Source organism: Buteo buteo, chromosome 3 (assembly GCF_964188355.1).
Source record: "Buteo buteo chromosome 3, bButBut1.hap1.1, whole genome shotgun sequence".
Lineage (NCBI taxonomy): Eukaryota > Metazoa > Chordata > Aves > Accipitriformes > Accipitridae > Buteo > Buteo buteo.
In genome coordinates this window covers 77709983-77731517 of record NC_134173.1, presented here as the reverse complement: position 1 = coordinate 77731517, position 21535 = coordinate 77709983, and the positions used below count along the sequence as shown (strand labels likewise).

The following is a 21535-nucleotide window of genomic DNA, read 5'->3' as shown; positions in this document are numbered from 1 at the left end:
GCTGCTCCCCGGCACGAACCCCGGTGTGCCGGCGCCGGGCTCCTGTGTGGCTCTGCCAACACCCCTTCCCTCCGTCTCGATTTCAACACCGGGCAAAGGCGCCAGCTCTCCGGCATGCGCGTCCCACCTCCAGCACCTTCCCCAAACCGCCCGCCCTGACACACCTCGACTCAGTGATAACCACAGGCTGCATCAACAGCGAAACCCAACGGTGGGAGGGATGGAGTCAGCAAGGACCAAACAGACCCGACTGTGTCCTGGGCTCCGTGCAGAGGAATAGAATAGAATAGAATAGAATAGAATAAAATAGAATAGAATAGAATAAAATAGAATAGAATAGAATAAAATAGAATAGAAGAGGATAGGATGGGATAGGATAGGATAGAATAGAATAGAATAGAATAGAGTAGAATAGGATGGGATAGGATAGAATAGAATAGAATGGGATAGGATAGGATAGGATAGGATAGAATAGAATAGAATAGAATAGAATAGAATACTTTCAGTGGGAAGGGACCTACGACAATCATCTAGTCCAACTGCCCGACCAATTCAGGGCCGACCAAAAGTTAAATCATATTGTTAAGGGCATTGTCCAAATGCCTCTTAAACACTGACAGGCTTGGGGTATCGACCACCTCTCCAGGAAGCCTGTTCCAGTGTTTGACCACCCTCTCAGTAAAGAAATGTTTCCTAACGTCCAGTCTAAACTGCCCCTGGTGCAGCTTTGAACCATTCCCACGTGTCGTATCACTGGATACCAGGGAGAAGAGATTAGCTACACGCTGCTCAGTGCCCTCTGTGCACCTTTATTAAATTAGAAGCCAGTCTCATGTTGGTCTCTGCACAAAGCATGGAGCTCATCACTAAAATACGAAGCAGAAAATGTGGTTTAACCTTCCTCCCATCACCCCATCTGCTGGGCTAAGGGCCAGGCACCATCAGCCCAACGCGGTGACCCAGCTCACTCAGAAACACAGCAAAGGGGGTTATTGAAATCATAAAGCAGTAAACGGAGCTTAGAAATGCAAAAGAGGATTAAAAGAAGTCATAATCCCATAGAACAGACAATTTAACCGATTTTTCAGATTACCCCAAACACTGTGGGTGTCACCTTTTGCTAATCCGGGGGATACCCGAGGCTTACAGGCAGCCGCATTTTATTCAAATTTTTCATTTTTGTGTGGGCTTACATAAAAAGATACAAGCGATGTTCATAATAACTAAAATTTCTTACTTGGAATTGTCCTTGTCTGCATTTACAAGCCTGTTAAGAAAAGTATAGAAATAGATAAGGAAAAAAAAAGCCCCCAGCGTGCTAAGCGGAGCTTATCAAACTAGGTGGCATTTAAAAGTGACACATTCAGTGAGTCAGACAAGTGACGGATTGTATCTCGCTGCCTTTTACTGGGAGCGAGTCCCCTGTGGGGTTTTCGGAAATGCCCAATTTGCTCAAGCACTTGCAAGAAAAAAAGTCCTTGGGGGGCACTTACCTGCCCCCCGGCAGCCGGAGATGCTGGCAGCCTGGCCTCAAACCCTCCGGCTGGTCCAGCTCATCTTCCAACTCAATTTAAATGGCTGGATTGAAAAAAAGGAGTGGGCTTTGCGGGTCCCAGAGGTTCCCAGCTTTGAAAAAACATACCTAAATGATGAAAATGTCTCCACCTCTTCTTGGCACAGAGAGAAAAAGCCGCAGTTAAGCCTTTCCTTGCAGAACAGAGACTAAAAGCACTCCGAGAAGTGTAAATTCTATACCATGCCTCATCTCATTCTGTGAAACTCAGACCTAATGAGCAGCCTTAATGCAGCACGACAGTACAGCTGGAGGCCAGCTCAAGCTTTGCAGAGTTAAATATTTTCTCCAGGTTTCCACTGAAGGCTTTAATTCAGGTCTGAGCCTGATGCAGCAACCCAGCATTTTCTGTTGAAATTATTTTGGCCCTAGATCGACGTCAGCGCTTGACTCCCAGTTTTAATGCTTCTCTTTGACCACCTTGGTTTAAAATAGCCTCCATGGGGTTAAGGGCAGCTGCTTCAGCAGGGCTTTGGATCTTCCTACCAAGAAGATATTGAGCTATCTGCATCAGGGAGGAATAGAAAGTCCACCATCCAGGGCTCCTCTAGGGTGAAACGAGAGCTCAAGGGCTCCACAGTTAACACAGGGAAGCAAAAATAGAGTAGCCTGGACTAGACTAGACTAGGATAGCCTAGCCTAGCCTAGCCTAGCCTAAATAGGATAGGAAAGGGTAGGATAGGATAGGATAGAATACAAATAGCCCCATGGAGCTTGAAAAAGATGAAGGTCTGTTTGGACCCAACAGAACTGGATCATCGCGGGCTACGAACCAGCCAAGGTAAAAGTCTGCAGCACCTCCAAAGAAAAAGTGTGTTAAGGAAATGTAGGACCTTTTGTCCTAGAGCCCTTAATTTCCTCTTGGTTTTCACTGTGAATTATCAGCTTAATAACGCTGGGCAGTGTCTGGGCTACAGGTCCTCTCTCTCTGCATCATTATTCTCCCTGCTGTTGGAGAAGAAGAAATTTAGTGTTCACATTTCTCCTTCCTCCCCAGTCTTTTAATTTACTGGGGTAATTCATCAACTCAAGCAGCTCAATACACTGCACCTTCGCAAAGCAGAAGATCAATAGCCAAGGGCCACCCTCCTCAGCCCTGCGCTCAGTAACAGAAAGGAAGAACAACAAAAATCTTCCATCAGATACACAAATCCGAGGTTCATCTGCCTGAAAGTCAAACAAAACCCACGTGTCGGGAGCGGCTGGACCCGCGGCACAGACAGGGAAGCTGATGTACCCATACGATAGCAAATTTGGAGAGAAAAACCCACGGGACTAGGAGACAGCGCTCTCATGAAGGCATGCCTTATTCCAGACCCTGTCTTAAGTTTTTGCAAAAAACTCCCATGTTGCATTTTTCTTCCCCAGAAATGCAAACTTCAGGGCTAAAATTCCTGAGTATTTGCCCAAAATAAAGTCCACACACAGTACTTTCGGGGTATGATGCAACAGGAGAGCAGTGGGGATTACAGGTAGGTGGGCAATGTGCTGCTGCTGGCTAGTAGGTACAGCACAACTAATCTGGGTATCAGTGCAGTCTTGGCCCAGAATTACCATCATTACTTACTGCATCAGCCAAAAAACCTCCTTGATGGGTAGTAGAGAAGTCTGCTGCAAGCTCCGGTAGCCAAATAGACTCAGACCTATCTCACCATAGCACTGTGCAGTGCAGTAATCTAAATTTAAATAGCCCGCTGAGTATGATCCAAGACAGTGCAGACCTTATTGCTGTTGGGTTAAAGGGATTTATAACAGATGCAGGAGAGTGGAAGGTGCCCAGGGAGCCTCAGATTCACAGTGCTGTCTAGAAAACCTCTGTCCATCGTAAAGGAAAGGCTCCAAAAAGCCGCCAGACTCACCCAAAATCCATTGTTTCCCTGCACTGCCCAGAAAAGGAGCCCAGCTGATGCTCAGATTAGATTTCTGAAAACGCAAAGCCAGCTGAAATGAACCCTGGACTTAGTTTAACTTCGTAACTTTATTCAGAAGCCCATAAGAATCAACCCAACTTCAAGTCGCAGACACCTTACTTTGCTATTTAAAAGGAGAGGACCCTCACCCTGAGCTTCCTTAGGAAGGAGATTTGGTCCTACAGCGATGATGGTATGTACTCCCTCCTCCACCCCAGAGCAATATAGGATTGGAGACATGGCGAGAAAGCCGGGAGAGAACAAATACCTGCCTCGCCTCGTTGCTGTAGAAACCCTGCAAGGACATCCTGCTCTTCAGGTTCTCCAACTCATCTTTTTCAGTTGTTTCCACCACGCGCCCCATCAGTTTAATTGTCGTGGCACCAGTTGCTGTGTATTTAATGCGTGGCAATGCCACCTTCTTGACACATCCCCCCCCTTTTTTGGGGGGGGGGGGCTGAATATAGGGAATGCCAAAGGGATGCTCGGGGGATGCTGTCGGTCACTTCCCCATGCAATGAGTGCAAGAGCATCCTCCTGATGGACCTCGGGCATGGGCGGTACGATGAACTTCCCACCCCTGCGAGGTTCAAGCTGTGATGCAGAACGATGGTTTATAACAACAACCCCAAGGCGTGGGGGCCATCAGAGGGCTTACAGCGCTCGTGTTGTGGTGTAAGTTGGGTTTTAATGAGCCGGATTTGTATCATGAAGGTTAATGTGGCCTCAGAGAGCCACGGAAGCTCTTGGGCAACTTGGGTGTTGCTTGCTGAGTGACCCATCGCTCAGTATCACCCGTGCCTCATCCAGACATCACTCCAGAAAGCCTCCTCCGTATCCCTCTGACAACACAGCAATTAACGCCATGAGCCAATCCGATTAGGAGAAGCTTAAATTTCGAAGTATTTTACACTTAAAATGACTTGGAATTTATTGATAACTGCAGTTACAAGGGGAAAAATAGCCGAGCAAGCATCTTTCTGCATCAAAGCGTAATGGGGTCAGAAGCTTGCATCGATTCAGCGGGCGTCTCGGTCAGAAAGAAACAGCTCAGAGCAAGGTCTTCCTGTGTAACTGAGAGGGAAGAAGCTGAAGAGTTATTTTTTTTTAAGTCCTGAACCCTCCAAGAAGGAGCAAACTGTGTCCAGGAGGATCAAGCAGCACCAGCTTTACCCAGACCTGAGGCTTCGGGGTAACACAGCAACAGCAATTCAAATTCCCACTCCTTGGCGAGGTTTTGGAGACCTGGCCCAAGTCTACCCTAGAAGAGTGAGAGTAAGGCACTTGGAAGCAGCTCTACAGCACTTGGGGTGCTCTGCTCCCCAAATCTCTCACCCCCAGGTGATCGCTTTGGTATGCTGGCATTCCAGATCCAAACATGTCCAAGAACCCAAATCCCTCCCATTAGTGCACAATCCCACAAAGAAGATGATTCCATCTCATTCCCACCTTTAAAATAAATAAATAAATAAATAATTTAAATTACTCATAGAATCTTAGAATGGTTTGGGTTGGAAGGGACCTTTAAAGGCCATCTAGTCCAACCCCCCTGCCATGAGCAGGGACATCTTCAACTAGATCAGGTTGCTCAGAGCCCCGTCCAACCTGACCTTGAATATTTCCAGGAATGATCTATAATATAATCTATACTATGTTGCTTTGATTCTTAAACATGCTGACTCTGAGCAGAACAATTTGGTTTAGTATGCACGTTATTTTATTTATTATGCACATGTTATTTTTCAGGAATATTTTACTTAAAAAAATTATTTTAGCCACCAGAAGAATGTAGTTCCTTGGTGCCAAGCCTTAGAAAGCCCAGGCTGATGAACCCAGGCACAGTGCAGACACAGGATTGCTAAGCATCATCAGTAAAACAGTATTAACTGTAGGTAGAAAATAGTTAGCAGAGTATCAAAGTGTTTGGGAGCTGGGGCTTTTTTCTGCACTAGTAATTTCAGTGCCAATGAATATTTTTACAAAAATACATCATTAACCTGAAAGGTATAATACTTCTTCACTAACTGGCCTGACAGATGCAGGCAGCTTGAAAAAATCAGGGCAAGCTACCAAAAGAGCAGAGCTTCTTGCTGCGGCAGCTGGAGCTGGCAGAAAAGCTTTGAGTGGGATGGAGTTACCAAAAAAAATCCAGCCTTTCCCACTGAGCAGGAGTTACCTGCTTGGGGTGCAGGTGCCGAGCTGGGGAGTTGTTAAATGGAGAAGCAACGTGCCATGAGGGCTGGCCAACATGGGGATCCTTAGCCAGCCCACAGAGACCAGGCAAACAGCTTCTGCTTCTCCACTCTTTGCTCCCCTGGAAAGCCAAACCATGAAATTGCTGTGCCACCCATGCAGCACAGTCCTTGCCCTCCCTCCTCCTGCCTAGGGAGACACGCGGATAGATGAGCCCCAAAATCGGGCATGCTCCCCCCAAAATCCCAAGACAACTATGTGGTAGCTTGACCCCAGTTGTCCTGCATCCACCACACCACAGTAACTGTCCCTGGGCAAATTTCTTCTGTGATGGTCACAAAATAATTTCAGTTCACCTCCCTCGCAGGGAACTAGGCTGAACCACATCACCACGTCTTCTACACGGGGGTAGAAGAGCAGCTGCTACAGCTCAATGGGCACAGAATCATCAAATTGTGGTTTGGGTTGGGAGGGACTGTCAAAGATCATCCAGTTCCAACCCCCCTGCCAATAAGCAGGGACACCTTCCACTAGACCAGGTTGCTCCAAGCCCCGTCCAACCTGGCCTTGAGCACTTCCAGGGATGGGGCATCTGCAAATTCTCTGGGCAATCTGGTCCAGTGCCTCACCACTCTCATCATAAAAAAATTCTTCCTTACATCTTGTCTGAATCTCCCCTCTTTTAGTTTAAAACCATTACCCCTTGCCCTATTGCTACAGGCCCTACTAATTAGTCTCTCTCCATCTTTCTTACAAGCCCCCTTTAAGTACTGAAAGGTCTCCCTGGAGCCTTTTCTTCTCCAGGCTCAACAACCCCAACTCTCTCAGCCTTTCCTCACAGCAGAGGTGTTCCAGCCCTCTGATCATTTTCATGTCCCTCCTCTGGACCCGCTCCAACAGGTCCGTGTCTGTCTCGTGCTGGGGACCCCAGAGCTGGACGCAGTGCTCCAGGGGGGTCTCACCAGAGCAGAGCAGAGGGGCAGAATCCCCTACCTTGAAATACTGGCCACGCTGCTCTGGATGCAGTCCAGGATACAGTTGGCTTTCTGGGCTGCAAGCGCAAATTGTCAGCTTGTGTCCACCTTTTCATCCACCGGTACCCCCAAGTCTTTCTCCACAGGGCTGCTCTCCATCCCTTCATCCCCCAGTCTGTGCTGGGACTGGGGATTGCCCTGATGCAGGTGCATAAAGCAGTCTGTGTGTGTCAAAACCCAGAATCCACTGCTTTTGCATAGCGACCACGGGTTTGGTGCTATGAAATCAGGCATTAATGGCTTAAGAAACCATTGCGACAATGCACTTCTGTACCGGGGGAAGGGGCAGCTCTCATTTAGCGCCTTGGAACTTAATTAACGATCCTCCCTCCCTTTTCAAACATATTAACACCTCCATCCCTAACACTTTCTCCCATTTCTGCACTCCCCAGCACAGATCCTGATCTTTGCCCATCCCTGGAGCAGCTGGCCCACCAGCACGGTCCAGGTGGATCCAGGCTCTGCAGACCTCTCCACGCACAAGCACCATCCAGCGACCATCACAAAACTTATACAGCTGTTTAATGAGACCACAAAACCATCACCTAACGCTCCTGCTGGCTCCATCCCTGTGCGCAAGCTTTCGTAGGGCTGTGCAGCTGGATCGGCTCCTGCTCAGCTGTCTGCACAGTCCTGTATCAGGGCACGATGGATTTTTTTGGTAGCTCAGATGCATAAGCTCCTCACACACCCACCAATCAATACGCCCCGTGGTGGCTGGGTCACCGCCGGCCAGCCTGCAAACTGCTGAGCAAGGCAGGGAGAAAGCTCTTCATCACAAACAACATCCAGAGAAGGGCTTTTTTGTTTGGAGCTTCTTCTCCTGACGAAGAAGCTGCTTGTGTTAATGATGCTTCTGGAGGAACCACACCAACTGGCCACGGCTTGTGCGACAACCAGAGTTTTGCTGCTTTTTCACGCTAATAAATTCACTGAAGTCTTACAGAATCACAGATGGGTTTGGGTTGGAAGAGACATTTGAAGGTCATCTAGTCCAACCCCCCTGCCATGAGCAGGGACATCTTCAACTAGATCAGGTTGCCCAGAGCCCCGTCCAGCCTGACCTGGAATGTTTCCAGGGATGGGGCATTGACCACCTCTCTGGGCAACCTGGCCCAGTGCCTCACCACCCTCATTGTAAAAAATGTCTTATTTCTTATCAAGCCCAGAAACCATGAGTGCATCAGCCAGTGGGAGAGCCTTGCAGCCAGCATCTCCGTTCTGTTTCCTGCCGATCCCTATCAAATGGAAGTTTTGTTTCTCTTTTTCCAAGACGTAAGGTTCGAGATCCTGCTCTCCCGCCATGGGAATGGATCCCCCACTACCCGCAAAACCAACGCTTATTAACTTCTTCTGACAGCTTCATCATGCACCCCACACCGTAACACTCCTGCCATTGACTAGCACTGCGATAGTTACATCATGTCTAATCTTCGCCGCGTCAGCCTGCTAACCTTCCCCTGACATTGCAAAGAAAGTCAGATCCCTTCCCCATCAAAGCAGTGCGGCATTAATACACGCAGCTGACGGCTCTTGCCTGCTGGAGCAGGATTTTCCTTTTTTTATTTTATTTGAAAGGGATGAGCAAAGACTCAGGCCAATAGACCACTGATTCACTTTGATAGAAAAGTTTATTATTTCCTAAGGTGGCTTTAGAGTTCAATCTCTGCCTTGTCAGCACTTTTCCCTCTGCTGAAATTACTGCAGATACATGTCAGGACGGAGCAGAGGTCTTTGTTTTCTCCCACTGTCCTGAAATAGCTATTGCCTAGCAGGGGATGCAGTGCTGCTGGCAGTCACGTGCTGGATTTCCTTCCAGATCCTTACAAGCTGCAAGGTTCGGGGTATTTATGTAGTTACAGATCAAGGCCAGGGGCTGCTGGAATATCAGACTGGATCCTGAGCTCCGATTTTACCCGATGTTCCCCCCTCTTCCCATACAGATGGATGAAAAATGGGATGTGAGCCGGCAATGTGCACTTGCAGCCCAGAAAGCCAACCGTATCCTGGGCTGCATCCAGAGCAGCGTGGCCAGCAGGTCCAGGGAGGGGATTCTGCCCCCTGCTCTGCTCTGGTGAGACCCCCTTGGAGCACTGCGTCCAGATCTGGGGTCCCCAACACAAGACAGACATGGACCTGTTGGAGCGGGTCCAGAGGAGGGACATGGAAATGGTTTGATGGATGGAACTCCTCTGCTGTGAGGAAAGGCTGAGAGAGTTGGGATTGTTCAGCCTGGAGAAGAGAAGGCTCCGGGGAGACCATATTGTGGCCTTTTAGTACTTGAAAGGAGCTTCTAAGAAAGATGCAGAGACTTTTTAGCAGGGCCTGTAGAGATAGGACAAGGCGTAATGGTTTTAACTAAAAGAGGGGAGATTCAGACTAGATCTAAGGAAGAAATTTTTTACACTGAGGGTGGTGAGGCACTGGACCAGGTTGCCCAGAGAGGTGGTCGATGCCCCGTCCCTGGAAACATTCCAGGTCAGGTTGGACGGGGCTCTGAGCAACCTGATCTAGTTGAAGATGTCCCTGCCCATGGCAGGGGGGGTTGGACTAGATGGCCTTTAAGGGTCTCCTCCAACCCAAACCATTCTATGATTCTATGGGTAGACTAAATAAAACGTACCCCCTGTATCCAGAAATCTCCACCAGTTCAAAAGGCACAACCTACACGTTAAAGTCTGAAGAGATGCAGGAGTGGTGGGTAAGTGGAGCTAGAGATGACTGTTCTCACCTGACCTGCTTTATGCATCAAACAAGATCAAAAACGGCATGCTTTCGAATTCATGGAATCAAACCACTGCTTTTAGAGGATTGATTTTTGTTTTAAAAACATCAGTTATACAGAAACTGTTTCCTAAACTTACAGCTTTGGCACCTCACAGATGGCTTTCAGAAAATCAAAGTGACTTTTCTGGATCAGTCCTCTGAAAATCAGTAAATCTCAAAATTTCAAATTTTTTGCATGCAATCATGTCCTCAAGTGGTTACTGACTGCTCCCAGCATCTCCAGATTCAAACCATGTTCTTTTCTATGAAAAACCATTTCTAATTTACCTGAGTAGGTAGGATGGAAAGGAACCATGGAAAAAAAATATAATCATAAAAGCAAGGTGCCAGAAATGCCAAGCTAATTTAAGAAACCATTAAAAGCAGAGAAGAACCAAAATCACAGGGATGTGATGGGGTGGCAGAGCTCACTCCAGACCACTGTTGAGTGTTGAAGGCCATCACAAGGATGCTCAGGAGCTCCTAAGGGGGAGCGGGGGCTCAGGTGTCATCTCAGACTACCTTTACAATCCATAATCATGGTCCAACATGGTCCCAACGATGCTGTCACCACTCTACCTCCAGTGGTACCTCTTTTGTAGGACAAAGACTGGCACAAACTAGACTTTCCCAGGGCAAGCCTCTCCTACCCTCCCAGCAGACCACTGCAAGCAGGAGGTTGGTCACTCTCCTCCCTACCACTTACTGTCTCCTTCTAGACCAGATGATGAGTTTCAGGGGAAAATGCTAAGGAAGCCTTTCTATGAGTGTCAGAGCCTATTCCACTCAATGCGATCCTCAGACATTTTGTATTCATTAGATTGGAAGTCAGACTGGTTTTAAGTTTTTTTAGAGTTAGATATGAGCTACACTGGGCACACAGGCGTACCCTGAAGTATTTCATTACTGCGTTCTCTGACAAGTTCGGGCTCTGCAGGGCATCGTGGCCTTCCACTGGAGATGTCAACTTCAGTCTCCCAGACACAATGCCCAAACTACCCCAAACTACTTCTTGCCTTTGGGAGAGTGCCAGGATTGACACCAAGAAGTGCTGACCCTCACCGAGAAGCATCCACCTCCACGCACACTCACCCTTCATCTTCGGAGGAAGCTTCAAGCAATTAGTGCCACGACAGAGGCTCGTTAATGAGTGTGACACAGCGAGTCCCGATCCTGCCTACAGGTTTTTGGGACTGTTTGTATGAAGGAGAGGCGTTCCTCGAGCAGTGGGACATCGTGGATAAGACGGCTTCGTGTGCCAACCTCCACAAACCCCAGGTCTCCTACGTCTCCGGCAGTCTGCACACCCCTGCTGACAAATTACTGCCCTAGAAGATATTTTTAGGTCCAAAGCCAGAGTGATCAATGTCTTGGAAAGACGTGAAAGGGAAGATGAAACTTTTGCCCCCAGGCTTGTACATCTAACTCGGTACCTCCAGCTTTTGTTTCTGGTAATAAAGTGAACAAAAAAGACGTTCCAGGAAGAAACGGAGCTGCAGTTCTCCACCCACAGCCATGCTGGAGGAGGAAAGCACACTGCAAGATAGGGACAGAGTACAGAAATGTATAACTAACTTCTCTGAGTTGCACAACAACCACCTACTCTCTTCAGAAATTAAAAAAAAAAAAGAAAAAAACATTCTCATACTCCCTCTCTGGCAGTGCGGTTCAACTTGCACCAGAAAAAGGGCCTGGAAAATGAGCGTAAATAAGTGATCCCCAGCAAGCCTGGACTTTTTCTCCTTCATGCCCTCCAGCAAACACAGGCAGCTCCAGGGATCGCAAGAAGCGAGGCAGAGCTGGAGAGCCCAAGCAACTTGCTTGGGAGAAGACGAGATGCCACCCAGCAAGCAAGCCTGGGAAAAATGATTTTTAGTTTAACAGCACTGGATCGCCATGTTTCATAGAATCATAGAATGGTTTGGGTTGGAAGGGACCTTTGAAGGTCATCTAGTCTAATCCCCCTGCCGTGAGCAGGGACATCTTCAACTAGATCAGGGTGCTCAGAGCCCCGTCCAACCTGACCTGGAATGTTTCCAGGGATGGGGCATCGACCACCTCTCTGGGCAACCTGGCCCACTGTTTCACCACCCTCAGCATGAAAAATTTCTTCCTTACATCCAGTCTGAATCTCCCCTCTTTTAATTTAAACCTTTAAACAAGCAAGATCTTCTTCTCTTCAACACCAGCCTGCCACGCCATACGTTGAAAGAGCTTTGAGGGTCCTTTTTCCTGCTGCGTGGGGGATGCTTAAAGGCATCTCAGACACCTTTCTGCTCAGTGCTGCATCATCCCAGACAGCCCCCCTTGCCGTTTAAAGGCAGAGCAGCCTGATGACAGCGTTGCAGGGAAAACTGTTGGGTGTTTTAGTCGTCTGGAGGGAATTTAGCAGCTGAAAAACAAGCGGCAGGACGCTGCAGATCGCTCGCTCTCCTGCAGACCGCCAGCGAGCCAGGTTTGAGAGATGCTATTTTGGACACCCCTGCTCACACAGCTGCTTTGGAAGAGGTACACACACACGCAGGGGCAACACGGCATGACAAAACCAACAGTGTCTGCACTAAACTTCCTCTAAGTCATTTGGTGCCTTTTATTTGCTGGAGATAGGAACATGAGATTTGCAACTCAAGAGTAATTAGCAATCTAAATTACACACCCTAAGTAATTCCTGGCCCCGGTTAAACTGGGGTAACACGTATTTAGGTACGCCATTGCTGCAGGCGGTTCACTTGAAATGCTTTCTGAGAAAGCTCCTGGGCCACTTGCTCCCAGCTAGCCAGGCTCTTCTTCAGCACTTCTGGAAGCCAAACCATGGAGGAGGATTTTTGCATAGGGCTAAGCCTCCCAGCTCTCTCTGCCAGCTTGACACCGGGAACTACAGCTCTTGCCTGCTCCTTTCTTTACTGAAGAAATAGATATCTGGATAACCTGGAACGCCGCTTTTAAATATTAATATTGCAATCACTACGGGAACTGCAGAGACCTTGCATAAGCCTTTGCTTCTTTGCAAAGGTCTGCTCAAGCAACAAAGGGTGAGTACAAATGAAATTAGTCTTCCCTAATCATGGGCGAGCTGTGAGAAAAACCTTGTAAAACGCAGAAGGAACAAACCTAAGCGCTGCCTTTTGTTCAAGATTTGCTTCGCGCGCAGAGGCTGCCTTGCCCACGCAGGGCAGGGGAACGTCCGTCTCCCTCTGATTAAGGGAGAGCATCATTTCAACGTGCTGCCTCCTCCCCACCACGACCTGACTCCACCAGGGACTCAGGAGCTGAGACCCAACAGGGACGTCTGATGTTCTCCAGCGCTGGAGCGAGCACCATCTCAGGGCTCCCAAACCAGAAAACCCATCCCTGCTGCAACACCCCGCTTCCCCTGGGAATCAAAATCCCTGGGATGTGCAATGAGATTCGCCACCCACCTGGGAGATCTCAGGCTTAACAGCCAGGCACAGTCCCTAGGAGGGCAGGAGGCTGCCTCGCAAGTATTTCTGCTCACAGGCACTCCCATAGAGGTTTCCCAGCCTTTTTGCCCCCGAGTGTAGATAAAGCAGCATATAACAACGTCGTGTTGTAACCCATCGCCTGATCTAACCCCACCGCTCGCTCACACCAGACCTGTCGGATGAAGCCAAGCAGCCTCCCAAACTTCAGCCTCTCTCAGCTACTGCACTGTATATACAAAATACGTGTCCCAGCAGGAAGACCAGAGTAGGTAGTTTCCATTTCCATCTTTGTCTCTGTTCCCATAGAAACTAAACTAAAATGGAGATGGTAAAAGAAAATTAAACCTTCAATAACGGAATCTAGTAGGAAATGTCATGTGAGCGGGTGTAGGGAGTAGCTGATGGGTAAACAAGGAGAGAAAAAAGCAACCAAAAATAAGGCCATAGAAGAAAGACTAAATTCAAATATGATGGGTGTTCCCACATTAAAGTCTTTCTTATTTGAGGATAAAACTGAATGAATAAACTATGTCAAACTGAGATGTCAGAAGAAAAAGCTTGAAGAAGTCACAGATGAAATGAACTGTAATGAAATGGTATCTGGTCATGAGTTTAGGGTCTCCACGCCTTAGTGGTAAGACGATGCTGAAGGTCAGCCAGGGTCCCAGAGGAATCCCAAAGCACTGTCACGTGCCACCTTCCCTATCCCAGGTGTCAGCAGTTACTGGGAAGGAATAAACAGGACTGAGACCACATCATAGGGCAAGTCTACCAAGAAGTGCCCACATTTTGCATGTTTGTGCCATTGCAGTCCTTTAAAAAAAAAAAAAAAAAAGCTAGACCTAGGAAAGGGTAGCCACGACAGTCTGGAATGTAGAAGTCCCAAAGGAGCATAAAACACAACCAAAGACTATTTTAGATCGGCAGAGGCATTGCTGAAAATCCAGTTTCCCATTATACCTAAAAAGTAATGCAGAGAAGAGGACTAGGAAATGATTACTCATTTTTTTTCAAGATGTGTTTTATTGGTTGCTCTGGAGTTATCAAGCAGTAGGTTTAAAAGACAACTAAAGGAAATTACTTTTCATAGCACATAATTAAGCTGTGGAATGTATTCAGCAATGCAGCCAAAACCCATAAATAGGTTCAAAGGAGAATTAGACGAGTTCAAGAAGGACAAGCCCATTGGTAGCTATTAAATAGGCTATTCCAAGGTTAGGAAATCCCCAGAAGCAGCAAGGTACTGGGGGTAAGGATCACCCTGCTCTGCCCCGGCCATTTTTGCCCCTTCCCGGGGAAATCATTGCTGTGGAAAGCAGAGTTGAAGCCGTGCAAAGCTCTTCTACCCCTCCCATCGCCCAACGTCCCATTTTGCATCGATGTCTTTGGCATCGTTACATCCCTTCTGGCCTAGAGGACAGAGGGATAAGACACCAGCTCACACAGAAAAAACCCACAGCTTCAAAGGACAGCTTCAGAAAGAGGATAGGATGGATCCGATTTCTCTCCCTCTTATCGGAGCAAGTTCAACTGCTTTCTGGCGAGTACCGATGCTCCCAATCCAAACTTCACAGCGTGAGCATTAGCTATGCATTATCTCCTTTAAACTCCAAAAAAAAAAAAAAAAAAAAAAGAGTCTAGAAAGCTGCCAGAAAGCAGATAACACAAACAGGCAGAGATGAATCAAGTATCTGCATGAAAGTAGCAAATTTGCTGGGTTGACCTCAAGCTTCTCAAAGTAGCTCAAGCATTTTAGCCGGAGGCTTATGGGATCCTATATCTCTCCATACACCAACTAATAACTTTTTAGCTTGTTGGCTTGTTTCAACCAAGTTGGAGAGGTCAAGGTCTTGAGGATATCAGCCCCTAAGAAGTTTTGTTTTAAAGGAAAGAGGATGGCTGAGGACAGAAGGACACAAATTGTCTCTTTGCCATTGCCTGTACAAAAAGGGTAGCAGAGAGAGCTGAAAGGTGCTGTAGGGATGAGCTAGAGAGGGAAAGAGCAGGCGCAGTCCCCTCAGAATAGGGGCTGGGAGATGCAGGATACCCATCCGTACAGCCAGGCGTGCAGCCAGCATCCTCTCCAGGATGCTAAGGTTGCATCCCAAAAGCAATCGTGCATTGCTTTATAAGAAACTTTCCATTTACTGAAGGCATTTCCATTCATCATAGACCTCTGCTGAACACCCAAAAGATCCATCAGCCCAGTAGAAGAACTTTATGATCAAGTATTCACGTTTTTTTTTAAATCTCTGAGACCACATGGGTTTCCAGCTAAACCAGATCCAAACCAGTGGATCCAAACCACGTCTTTCCAGCCAGACCAACTAGCAAGACACTTTACACTGACTCGTTTTACACCTTAGTCACTCAGAGATGCCCTGGTGCCAGGGTTTGTGGGGCAGTTTTGGGGCAGCAGAGTTGGTTTTCCAGGATGGTTCTCACCAAACCTCCAAGGTGGGACCAAGGTGGGTGCTGGGTGAAGCTGCATCTCCTCAAAGCAACATAGCAGATGGTTTCCACCTTGAAGATGGATCATTTTGGATGGTGCCTTCATCTGTGCTGGCACTCTAAGAACATGCCATATGTGTCTCCCCAAATCAGGTCTAGACATTAGTACAACTTCAGAGTCAGTGTTGCATTCACAAACCCAATTTTTCAGTGCTGAAGTTTCTAAAAAATCAGACTGAAGATTACCCAAGCACTGGGACTTGCCAACACCGACTCCAATGCTTCTTAAAACAAACAAACAAAAATCTTATTTTGCTTTTCCAATCAAAATCTTCAGAGGAAAGATGATTAATGTGTTATTAATAGTAATAATCTCTTTGCAATATTGGAAGTGTGAAATATTGAGTGGAATGCTTTGAACTTTAAGCTCTTTGCCAAAAGCCTATGAACAAGCAACAACCTGTAGCAATTCAAGAAAAATCAGGAGTGATCAGAATTGAAGGCAGAAACCTACCCCCCACCCCCAAAATTTCTGCAAAAAGAGATTCTGCAAATCTCAAGAGCCCCCGTTTCCATTCTGAGATCGTGAAAACAAGCACATCAGGGGCCGTATATCAAACACCACAAAGCCGAGCTCCCAGCCAGCAAAGTCTATAAAAATATTGGCAAGCACGTTATTATTTTTTTTCCCCCAAATTCTCCGTGGCTGCGAGCCCAGCTGCGCCGCTGCCCTGGCAGAGAGACTCGTGCAGGCAGAGCCGATGCAGAGAGGGGTCCTTACTGCAGCTCAGCTAAGCCGGGTCTTTTATCCTTGCCTATTTTTGCATCGATTACTCCACTATGATGTTTTCTATGTGCTCCAAAGCTAAAGCTGGGATGTCCCTTGTTTGTAATGGTTTGATCCCAGGGTGCAGCGATCCTGTCCTGTGTATTTTCTTTGCCCTGCAAGATCTGCCCCATCCCTGGAAACATTCCAGGTCAGGTTGGACGGGGCTCTGAGCAACCTGATCTAGTGGAAGATGTCCCTGCTCATGGCAGGGGGGTTGGACTAGATGATCTTTGAAGGTCCCTTCCAACCCAAGCCATTCCATGATTCTATGATTCTATGACTGATATCCTTGAGCTCGGGGTACAGGAGGATCAGCATCCGAGTTAGGGGCAGTGGCAGAGCTCTTGTCTGGCAGCTGGGCAGGCAGCGAGGGAGAGGAGCAGGCAGGCATTCCAGCACGGACGGTCGCAGCTGCTGAATCCCGACCCTCCTTGCCACGTGTGCAAGGCACCCTTTCTTCAACTACTATTTTTTTAACTCGCTGATTAAGAAAAACTTACTTTCGATGTAGCTGTAATGTCAATTTGACCCAATCCTGAAGGACAAAGACTTAATTTACTGCTTCAAAACTAAACAAGGTAAAGCCTAGATGGAAAAAAGCCCAAGTGTGGATGGGTGTAGCAAGCACTGGGTGTAGGAAAGGAAAGGCAGCAAGTCTCACCGCAGTGACACTTTTACGGCAGTGACAATGTGCAAACCCTTAAATGAGCAGGAACTTTATGACCGTGAGCTGCCCGGCGTGCTGACATGGCGAAGTCAGTACCACTGCGAGAGTGGGGACCTCAAAGTCATCAGGGTCTGAAGGCAGCAGGAAAAGGACAAAAATCCCACCAAAGCAGTAAAACTTCACACTTTCTCTTTGTGAATTCAAGCGGTATCGGAGCACAGGAGGTTAATACCATTTTACAGATTTAACGTGGGGAGGTTAAAGCAGTTTACAGCACAGGATTGCAAGCCTGTAAATACACACCCTTAAATATTTAACTTGCAGCTGTGGTATACCAAGTTGGCCTCCAGTGCCAAGTTTGTCCTTTCACGAGAGTTCCCATGACAAACATCACTGGGAGGAAAAGGGGGATATTTGATAATGCCAGAGAACAAGGAATAATCCACAATAACCTAATTTTATCTTCAGCACTAACTAGCGTTGCATGGGTATCTGGAAAAGGTTGTTTTCACAGATTTGCTAAACCTAACCGCAAGTTGTGGAAAGCAAGTCTGAAAGCACACCCTGTGCTTTTGAACTCCAAAATATTTAAGAAACTGGAGGTCTGCGAAAGACTGGGGAACTACGAACACCAGATCTGACACACAGGGAAAAATATGCATCCTCCCTGCGGGCTTGCCAAAGCAAGATTAAACATTGGCACAGCTCCGCTGGGGTCAAGTGCCTGCCTCGCAAATAGCGAGCAGAGTCTTAGGGGTGTTTTTGCTTAGGGCACGGCAGAAGGACCTTGTCCTAACTCATGCACAAGCCTCAGCAGTGGCGGAGCAGGGCTGGAAGCAGCAGCTGCTCGTGAGCAGGTGATTTGCCCTGTTTTGAAGCCAAAAAGCAGCCACCTGTCATGGTCCTGACATCATTTGATTTCCCATCGCGGCTGGGCTCGGGACAACGGGAGGAACCAAGGAGGAGGAGGAGGAGGAGGAGGAGGAGGAGGAGGAGGGACGGTGACTTGAGATGACTCATGCCAAGCGGGGCTGCAGAAAGCCCGGGGATGAAAACAAGCAATCCTTGTTCCCAGGACGTCAACTCAATTTAACCGTTGCAGTTGCTGCGTCCTGTAAATGCAGAGTTCGACCCTAAAAATCCCTGCGATGATTGGAGCAATTAGAGCCTGTAAGACAAGATGACCTTTCTGAACAACGGCAGAGATTACCAGCAAGAGCCTGCTCCCACCTAAATATCAGATAACCTCTTGGTCCTACTCTGATAGGAAGAAAACATTAGGAAGCAGCACTCCCCCTCTTCCCGACAGTGATGCGGTGATATTTATAGGTCTAGAAGATAATGCTGTAAAACATGAAGTGCTCGTTGCTTCAAAGCACCAAGACAGTAGCCCTAGACAGCAAATCTCATTTAGCAGAAGAAACGCCCCCGCCCCCTCCAACAGAGCAGCAGGGAAAAGCTTGCTGCACGCAGGTTGACCCAGCACAAAATCCCTCCATCCTTTGCAGAAACGCAGGAGCAAATTTACAACTGTGCACTGGATCCGTGCGGCAGTCGGAGTTTCTGCTCCTCACCACCACCTGCCTAAGCCCCTTCCCTACTCCCCGAGCACCGTATTTCGCTACCAGAACAAGCGATAGAAAACAAAAAGCCTCGATCGTTCCTCCAAACACAAGCACAGACAAAAAAGCAGAGGCAAAATGGAGGGGAAATGCCTGCTACCCGCACTGAAACCTGGCCATATGTTCCGCTATTATAAATCATTCCGATAACACGCCTCGTGCCCGGGCGCAGAATCCAATTGCTCAGCACAGTTGGTGTGAAATCTGTCATTCAGGCTGCCAGGATGATTTAAAAGTGAGTTAGCAAAGCAGGTTGCCCCCCATCTCCCCCTTCCCACAAACCTTCTCCCCATCTAGGAGAAATATTGGTCTGCACCTTTCCAGTGGAGTCCCGGGCATCCAGCTGTGATTCCTTACATTACTCCTTTCCCTGTCCTCCCCCAGGACCATTGCTGCTCCCAAGGGGATGCAAAAGCCTTGCATTTCAAGAGTTAAGTTTAAAATTCTCCTGGTGGTTGCACACACTGTGACCACTTGAAGGAGACACCCCGTGAGATCGGCTTCTCCTCTGTGCTGTCATTAAGCCAGCTAGAATTAATACAGCTGCAGAAGGGCACCCCAAAACCAAGAATGTCTGTGCTAGGCAAATTAGAAAAGCCCAAGCAGCAAGAAGAAAGCCATCTCTGATGGTCATCAAGACACAGGCGTGGAGAGAAACTCAGCAAAACAAACATGCTCACGTGAACCTCATGTGGCTCAACAAGGCCAAGTGCAAGGTCCTGCACCCGGGTTGGGGCAAACCCCAGTCCCAGCACAGGCTGGGGGATGAAGGGATGGAGAGCAGCCCTGTGGAGAAGGACTTGGGGGTACTGGTGGATGAAAAACTTGACATGAGCCAGCAACATGTGCTCGCATGCCAGAAAGCCAGAAAGTATCCTGGGCTGCATCCAGAGCAGCGTGGCCAGCAGGTCCAGGGAGGGGATTCTGCCCCTCTACTCCGCTCTGGTGAGACCCCCCTGGAGCACTGCGTCCAGCTCTGGGGTGCCCAACACAAGACAGACATGGACCTGTTGGAGCGGGTCCAGAGGAGGGACACGGGAATGGTCCGAGGGCTGGAACACCTCTGCTATGGAGAAAGGCTGAGAGAGTTGGGGTTGTTCAGGCTGGAGAAGAGAAGGCTCCAGGGAAACCCTACTGCAGCCTTTCAGTACTTCAAAGGGGCTTGTAAGAAAGATGGAGAGAGTTTTTAGCAGGGCCTGTAGTGATAGGACTAGGGGTAATGGTTTTAAACTAAAAGAGAGGAGATCCAGACTAGATACAAGGAAAAATCTTTTATGATGAGGGTGCAGAGACACTGGGCCAGGTTGCCCAGAGAAGTTATGGATGCCCCGTCCCCATAAACTTTCAAGATCAGGTTGGACGGGGCTCTGAGCAACCTGATCTAGTTGAAGATGTCCCTGCTCATGGCAGGGGGCTTGGACTAGATGACCTTTAAAGGTCTCTTCCAACCCAAACCATTCTGTGATTCTACTATTTGAGGATTCTATGCTTCTGGTAAATCAGCAGTTTGAGCACCCAGAGTTTGTATCCAAAGCACGGTGCTTTGAGAGCCACTGATGGATCTACCCTCCATGAACGCATGTTGCATGTTGAGCCGGTTCCTCCCAGGGTGCTGCAGAAACCACCTCTCTAAATATCAACTGTGGAGCTCAAAGCATTCATACAGACACTAATGACACCTTCTTCCAAAGTTTTAAAGGCTATTGATATGCCTAATCCAGGACTAGACCAGTTTATAATCTAAGAACAAGATGCCGTGGATGCACACGGAGGGAAGACAAACGGTATCAGGAAGAATCAATGAAATCTAGCGTTCCTGCTCAATCTGGAAATCCAAATAGTTATTTCTCATATGATAAAAGCATACAAGAAAAACAGTCCAACTTAGAACATGAACAACCTGTTTGGATGAAAGATGGTACTAAATAGTCCTGGATTCCCACCTCCAGCGTGCATGCCTTCTCATGTCATACTGTAAAGCCCCTGCATGAGGAAATAACTGAACATAGCACTGGGAAAATATTCTATTACTTATAGAAGAAGCTGAAAAGCAATGGTCCCCTTCTGCACCATGTTTCCCAAGCTTCTTCCCTTTTCTATTGGCCCCACGCACAATAACCATGCTTTTATATAATGCAAACTAACCCCCAAAAGTGCTGGAGCAAAGCAGACCAGCCGCTTTCAGAGACTTTCCACAAGTGGTCTTGGATGAGATGACAAAGTCAATTTTTATGAAATGTACGCAGCAAAGCCTGTGAGCAAAACTGCATTCTCCTTTCTCTCTCTTAGGGCAAAAAACCCAGCTGACCTTAAGGATAAACCGAACAATTGCAAGACAGGCCTAAGTAACCTTGAAAGTTAAAAAAAAAAGAATGCTAGAAAGAATTTTTTTTTTTTTTCTGCTTAGTGAACTAAAACTTGGATATTTAACTTTGAGAAATAAATCAGGGATGTCAATAAATAACATTTCACCTAAAAGGGCTACTTTTATACACAAATCACATTAAATAAATGCAATGAAATGAAACGCTTGCATGTTTCACCAGTCCTTGGAATGAACTTTGTAAAAGGAAACCTGTCCAAAGAGCAAAACCCCATCCCAAACCAAATAACCCACCATGAGAGAGTGACTTGGCAGGTGTGAGAGCATTTGCTGTTTCCAGAGACTCCTCTGGCAGAAGCAGCAGATTCCTGAGGCTCACGCCCTTCAGCAGGCAAACACGACAGCTATAGGATAGACCTCAAAACTTGGCCTGGATGGTCAGCTAGGACGAGGAAGGCTGCTCCCCGCTATAAATCTCAGATACTTATACTACAGTAGCTTCCCAGAGGTCCCTATATACAGGAGAAAAGGAAATCTCTGCATCCCAACTGGAGCAAGGCTGTGCAGAAAAGAAGGAAGAAATTTAAGACAAGAATGCAGCAAGTTTTCTGCAGCTAGGGAAAGAGTGTGCATCTTCCAAAAAAACCCCCAAATAAAACCCCCAAAAGAGCAAGAACACCTCCCTCTTCTTTCTCAAGGTCTCAGTCCTTATTCTAGATGGGAG

At 47.6% G+C, this 21535-nt stretch overlaps 1 protein-coding gene across 4 annotated transcripts in view; it reads right to left on the bottom strand.

Annotated features, from left to right (window-relative positions):
* The window catches only part of ARHGAP39 (Rho GTPase activating protein 39), a 149064-nt gene that overhangs the window by 63367 nt on the left and 64162 nt on the right, over positions 1 to 21535 (bottom strand). The gene's annotated exons all lie outside the window — the stretch shown is intronic.